Here is a 7,810-nt window from a genome sequence, read left to right as displayed (position 1 = left end):
TCAATTGTGGTCTTTATATACAGGTGGTTGCTTAAGCAGGTTTGACTGTACAAGGTATTTCCAGATATGTCAAAGTGCTCTCGATAATTATCAATGTTAATAGAAGTATACAAGTTTTCATAGGATTGTTTTTCTTCAGTCAATATTTGAGATGGCTCCGTAGTAATAACATCACCTTTTACCAACTTTTGTATAAGTTTCTTTAATACAAAAATTCCCTTTTTTTCTACATTCAGAAAATAACTCGAATTCTTTGATCCCACATAAATCCATGTTGCTCTTGAACGGACCATTATTCCACGAACATATTCTTTATGTATTTTGTCTAACTCTGCTTCTTTACAAATAATTTTTTCTTTTAACGTGTCATCATCTTGATTTTCTTGGAGCTTCTCAATATGTCTTAACAAACATCTACTCTTAGTTTCCTTTCCTTTTCTGTGTAAAGAGGACATTTTGCTTTTACTTTAAACTTCAAATATTCCCATAATTTATTCTCTTTCATATTTTAATTTTCCTCAACAACAGAGAGCATAATTTACTGTATTTCACTCCTACTATGCAGTGACAATAATGAAGAAGTTTTTAGCTTCGCTTCATGAATTGTTTTGCAATGTATATTGTAATCAATCAGGAACATATTACAATATGAAGTACGAAAGTGTATGTCATTAATCATTCTTGTCATGGCTCTCTTCCGTGTAGCTAGCCATTATGTGTAAGCGTTGCTACGAACCTCTGAAGAGAGTTGTAGACCATTATTATGTCACGTTTGCCAGAAATGTTACAAAGAAAAACAGGGAGTCTTCATGAAATTGTCTTTGTAATGGGGAGGCTCGAATATAATAAGGCCTATATTTGCAAATTTTCAGTAGCGGTAATAAATGCTGGCTTGGCAGGGGGATTTAGTAAGTTGAAATATCCATATTGTTCTGAAAGGCCCCCTATAAAAGGCCTTCACGTTTGTCATAGATTTTCTTGCAAGCAATGATTAAAACATAACAAAAACATAAATATAAACATAACATTGTTGAGTTGTCAAGAGAAACATTTATTCAAGAAGTATAAATGAAATTAATGAAATTGTCTGTGTAATGAGGAGGCTCGAATTTAATGAGGCCTATATTTGCAAATTTTCAGTAGCGGTAATAAATGCTGGCTTAGCAGGGGGATTTAGTAAATTGAAATATCCATATTTTTCTGAAAGGTCCCCTATAAATGGCCTTCACGTTTGGACGGTACCCTTTTTGTCATAGATTTCCTTACAAGCAATCATTATGATTAAAACATAACAAAAACATAAATATAAACATAAAATTGTTGAATTGTCAAAAGAAACATTTATCCAAGAAGTATAAATGAAATTAATAAACCTGTCTATTTTACGCATAACATTAATCACTTGCCCTGGTCTTCCAAACAACAGTTTAAAAATGTTGGAGAGATGTATTACACTTATACGTCCTTTGGCAAGACATTAATCTACACTTGCCACTCTCCACCCAGGTGTTAAATGGGTACCGGTAGGAAGGAGTTCTTTAAATGCTGTGACCGTCGAAATCGGCAGCCTAGCATAGCCGGGTAATGTTAGAGCGCCTTGAGGGCCTTACAAGATCGATACGTACGCTATATAAGAATCCAATATTATAATTATTATTATTATTATAAATGACATTAATAAACCTGTCTATTTTACGCCTAATATTAATCACTTACCCGGGTTTTCCAATCAACAGTTTAAAAATGTTTGGGAGATACTGGACCACTCGCTACTGTCGCTATAGTATCGTCCTAATGTAATGGCGAATACAGTTTCCAACTAAAAATATAAATATAGATAAGTATAAATGAAATTAATAAACCTGTCTAATTTACGCCTAATATTAATCACTTACCCGGGTTTTCCAATCAACAGTTTAAAAATGTTGGGGAGATACTGGACCACTCGCTACTGTCGCTATAGTATCGTCCTAATGTAATAGTTTCCAACTAAAAATAATGCGTCTGTCAGGCAGAGCATTAAGATATGATTACACTGATTCTAGCTTTTGTCAATATATAAATAACCGAATATCACGTTCAGGCCCCATTTCAGATGTATTCTGGGATAGTTTCGCGCGTTTGTGCTGTGCATCCCGACGTTGATTGTGTGTGCGTGCGCGCGCGTTTGTGTGTGTGTGTGTTTGTGTTTCATTTTCCAACAGTAATCACAATAATTAATCAACACTTTTAAGCGATTTCAAAAGCGAATCAATGCGAAAAAAGACACGATGACGAGTTGTTGAAACTCGGCAAGTCGACTTGTTTGGGACAAGAAGACACGATGACGAGGTGTTAAACCTCGGCAAGTCGACTTGTTTGGGACAAGAAGACAAGGTGACGAGTTATTGAAATTCGGAAAGTCGACTTGTTTGGGACAAGAAAACAAGATGACGAGTTGTTGAAACTCGGCAAGTCGACTTGTTTGGGACAAGAAAACAAGATGACGAGTTATTGAAAATCGGAAAGTCGACTTGTTTGGGACAAGAAGACACGATGACGAGTTGTTGCAACTCGGCAAGTGTAGCGCTTCATAACATGCGCAGGGACACCAAGCTCTCGCCCGCCATGTGCGTGTTCGGCCATCCTATTCGGGACTTCATTCCGGTGGCGCCCGGCAGATACGAGCCTCACCGCACTTGGCGTGAGACCATTGCGGCTCGGGAAGATGCACTTCGCAATCGCCACATGAGAAGTGCTGAACGCTGGTCATAGCACACCAAGCGGCTTCCGCCTCTTACAGTTGGTGACCACACCCCCTTAAATGGGACAAGACTGGGGTCGTAGTCGAGGTTCGCCAGTTCGACCAATACGTGATCCGCGTTGACGGCTCCGAAAGAGTTACACTACGGAACAGGAAGTTCCAGTGAAACAGCCCTCCCCCTGGTGCAACCATTGACATGCCCTGACACCCCTGCCACCAGCCAGCCGGGACCTGTCATGCCCCCTGCCCAAGCAGCTCCAACGACCCCTGTCGCTTCTTCTGGAACGTCACATGGCCCGGCCCGTCGTCCTCTTCGCCCATCTGTGGTTGTTCCTGTCTCTTCGTCGGTCGACATGCAGTTGCCGTCGCTCTAACCAACGGTGTCGATTTGTATCCGTGGTTGGGGGGGATGATAGGTGCCAAAATATTTTAGGCAATGGATCAAAGCAACCAAGAAGCGTGTGGCAGGTTGCACCCCCTCCCTTACAAGTTATTAACTTTCTTCAAGTCACCCTCAATAAAGATAACATTTCAGAGAATATGGGACCCATGTGGGTCCAAAATGGGCGTGCAACTTGGGTTATTATCCTCTCAAGCGCGTAGCAAGGATTTTATTTTAGGGGGCGGTAGTGAGCACGCAAAGCGTGCGAATCACTTACCTAGCGCGCGAAGCGCGCTCCCTAGGGGGTGGGTACAGGGAGGGGGGGTTCCTCTAATAATTTAATGAAACATCAAAGCTTCCGCGGACGCTTTGATGTTTCATTAAATTATTAGAGAAAGAAGACGATTCGTTGTACCGTTCTCAACTCTTAATTATTGTCTGAATTCAGTTCCACCCCCGTCCCGCGCGAAGCGCGGAATCTTTGATGTTTCATTAAATTATTAGAGAAAGAAGACGATTCGTTTTACCGTTCTCGACTCTAAATCCTTGTCTAAATGCAGTTTCTTTTGACGTTTCATTAAATTATTAGAGAAAGAAGACGATTCGTTGTACCGTTCTCGACTCTTAATCCTTGTCTGAATTCCGCCCCCCCCCCCCTTCCCGCGCAAAGCGCGTAAGCTTTGACGTTTCATCACATTATTAGAGAAATAAACGATTTGTTGTACCGTTCTCGACTCTTAATCTTTTTTTCCTACGTTCTTTTCCTTTCTTCTTTCTGTCTCTCTCTCTCTCTTTTCTTTGGCCGGCATTTTTTTGGGGGGGGGGGGGATGGGCGACCGCACCCACCGCCTCCCCACCTGGCTACGCGCCTGTATCCTCTTTGTCTCTCATTATCTCTCTCTCACACTCTCTACTTCTTTTTTTGCACTTTTGCGCTTCGCGCTTAACATTTAGCTCGTTGGTTTTTTAACGCTGCGGCTTTGCATTTGGCGCACTGCATTTATATGATGCTGTTGATTGAATAATTGAATAAATTCATCAATTCCTGATGAAGCCATATGAGCGGTTGTCTCATTTACGTATGTATTATGAAAATGAGATAGCAAAATGTGTATATTGATGGTCATCTTGCGAGTAATAACCATTAACTACCCTCATCGGGCTCTCATTATTAATTTTTCTCTTCATTTTTTTGTTTTTTGTTTTAGATGGTGAATTAATGGGGGGGGGGGGGAAGATTGTACAGGCCACCCCCCCCCCCACCTGAAATATTGGGGGGGGGGGATATATCCCCCCATCCCCCCGGGATCGACACCCATGGCTCTAACCGTCGCCCAGCCAAACCTGTCTGGCACTCAGACTATGACATGTGACATTGACACTCGAACAGTTTGCCTTATGTCTTTAATTCTTTAACTGATATTTGGCTATTGCATTTCTTGTTTTGCTAGTTTTTGATGACATTCCGTCATGTGTTAGGTTTCGTTTTAGCCTGGTCCGCGTTCACGTTTATTGTTCTTACTTTTACTTGTCGTTGGGTTGAATTTTAATACTTTGTCGCACTGTTAGCCTTTCGTTTCTTTTTGCACCAAAGACTTGGGGGGGGGGGGGGGAGATAGAGGATTATGTTATAGTTTGATCTTAATTAAGGGTATCTTCTTTTATCTTATTTGTTTACAGACCGTGATCATTGTTGAAGTCTACTGATCGACTGACAACACAAATAGCCAGATCTTATTTAGACACAACATGGCAACTACTGATTTGGTGGGCAACCACAAAAAATACGCCATGTTGTGTCTCAGTGAAACCTAGTTTACCAAACTCTGTGTAAACATATGGCTCTTGTGTACGTATGTGCAGTTACTGCGGCCTAGCGTAAATTGCACAGCGTAAATTGCACAGCGTGATCGCCGTGATACCGCAGGAGTTGCCCGCTGGAGGGCATTTGAAATTCTGTACGATCGCTGAATGCATGCACAATAGTGTCTTGGAAGAAAAATATCTATGACATCATCCATGGTATAGTGCACTATACAATGGATGACGTAACGGTATAGTACTATTTTCCTCATCGGTAATATCATAGCGATGTTATGTTTGGTCACATAATGCAATGTTGACCAATCATTGATCAGGACTGAATCTGGACTAGTGCATTTCACGTATATACAAGCGCATGCACGCAGATCGTCACGATAGTACATGTCAAACTATTAACCGGACAAATGATAAACTTAAGTTAACTCCTCTATTGCTATAGCGCCCCCTTTAAGTCAATGTGTTGCCCAAATCAGCGTTTCACTAGAATACCTTACAGTTTTGAGGCGCGGAGCTAGAGTGCAATTAAAAGTCGTAAAAGTTGAATTCGTAATTCGTAAGCTCGCTTGCGTACGAAAAAAATAAGACGCCACCCGGTCAGCCAAATTATTTTTTCCCACGAGGGCGCACATGCGATTATTAATGATAAAAATACAGTCATCCTTGTCTTAGCGGCCATCTCTCTTTAGTAGACATCTTCCTATCAGTGGCCACTATTGGGCGTCAATCATGGGGCGGACAAGAAGTGGGACGTGTCCATGACATTTTTTTTTAAGGGGGGGGGGGGGACACAATATCAAATGTCATCCACATGTTTTGTTGCACTGTGTAAGACCAAATTACCCTGTGACCCGTTGCCCATGGCACAAACCTTTATCCTGTTTTGTATAATGCGAGGGTCAGTCTTATTACTTGTTGGATTTCAAATAAAGCGTATAATAATGTTGAACTCCACCAGCAGGACCAGACCGTCTGAGAAGCTACAAATGCAATTTTGTGCAATTTGGTATTATTTAATTTTTGTTCTCATTATGCTAAAAATCAATCATATTTAACTAGTATATTTATATAATTCAGTCATAATTTAAACTGCTTCCTGAGAAGAGATTGGTAGTGACGTTAAAGGTTAAAGGCCCGTGTTATTTCAAAATGCACCTCAGTCAAAATAGAGTCAAAGACTATCTGAGGGTTTGCGTCATATCACCATAATGGAACCAATATTTTAACCGCGTCCATCTTCACATGTTGAATAGTGGAAAACACTCAAATACCTGATAATATAGACCTCTGGGTGTGAATCCTTTGTCGTTTTAAAGCCAAGCAATTCCTTGTGCTATTAATGAATAGTAATGGTGATGATGATAATATGATACTGATGATAATGCTAATGCTTTATTATTGTTATTATTACTATCATTTTTATTATCTGTTATCGTTGTCATTATCAAATATATGAAATGGTTTTATTTCGCAGTATTACAACTGAATTGCCATTGGTGTATTTACAAGTTAAAAGTTCAATAGTCTTAGGACTATGACATAATATATATACAAATATCATATTAAAACTCTATATCAAAATTCAATGAGTATGGAAAGAAAGAAGGGATGAATGAGGAATATGAGCAAGGAGCAAGAATCAACAAAAGGTCAGAAAAGAATGAAAGGAAAAGAAAGGAAGGGTAAGTAAGAGGAATATATCAAGAAAGATGAGGTGAAAAACATGTGTAATGAGCTTTCTATTAATTAGCTTTAAAATGTACAGATCCTCATGGCTTGTACAAACCACCAATATATAAAACATGTATTAAAAATTATTAAACTAAACATTTGACAGGAAACATCAAGTATTGTAGTATTGTAGTTATGAAACTTCTCCAGGTGGTCAAATTCAAACATAGTACAATTTTGAAATTAAGTATGATCAAAGATATCAGTCGTGCTTAACGTACAGTAAATTAAAAAGACTCGAGGCTAGTGAATAGAAAGTCCCGAAATAGGCGGAGGAGGACATTAGGATGAGATTAAAGTGTAAAGATTAAAGCGTTTCAGTAGAAATTCAAAAACAAACAACTTGCATGCTATTTATACCGTCCATTTCTTTTGAGATTCATTTCATTGTAATAACTATTTAAATTAGAGTGTAATCAATAACCGTAATTAAGTCTTTCATCAAATAACGATCCACTCGGAATGACGGTTTATTAGCCTAAAAGAAAAGGCAGAGCACTGTTTCTGAACCTTTCCGTTCTGCATTTGAACTCTCTCAGTCTATTGCTACGTCGGAGACGTTGGGTTTGTGCTTCGGGCAACCAGTCTTTGAAGTTTCTTCGAAGCGATTCTGCAAATCTTAAGGATAGTTTATCATTATCTTTTACATTATGATTGTCATAGTCATTATCAATTTTATAATTATTATTCTTATTATCATTATTACTGTTATTGTTGCTATTTCAGTTATAAATTGGAATGTATGTTATAACTCAAATAAGAATTAAGTGGTGCAAAGGTGCCCCTCCCCTACTCATCCAGTAAATGACAAATTGTTTCCCTCTTTTCTCTTTACACCTTATTTAGTGTATCCCCTAAAGGAATTCCCATTGAACTCTATGCATCAGTGCACGAAACTATCCCATAATACATCTGGAATGGGGCTTGAACGTGATATTCGGTTATTCATATATTGACAAAAGCGAGAATCAATGTATTAATGTCTTAATGCTCTGCCCGACAGACACATTATTTTTAGTTGGAATCTGTATTCGCCATTACATTAGGACGATACTATAGCGACAGTAGCGAGTGGTCCAGTACCTCCCAAACATTTTTAAACTGTTGATTGGAAGACCCGGGTAAGTGATTAA

Source organism: Strongylocentrotus purpuratus, unplaced genomic scaffold (genome assembly GCF_000002235.5).
Source record: "Strongylocentrotus purpuratus isolate Spur 01 unplaced genomic scaffold, Spur_5.0 spur5_scaffold_12, whole genome shotgun sequence".
Taxonomy (NCBI): Eukaryota; Metazoa; Echinodermata; class Echinoidea; order Camarodonta; family Strongylocentrotidae; genus Strongylocentrotus; species Strongylocentrotus purpuratus.
The sequence above is the reverse complement of the archived record's forward strand: the minus strand, read 5'-3'. Positions refer to the sequence as shown.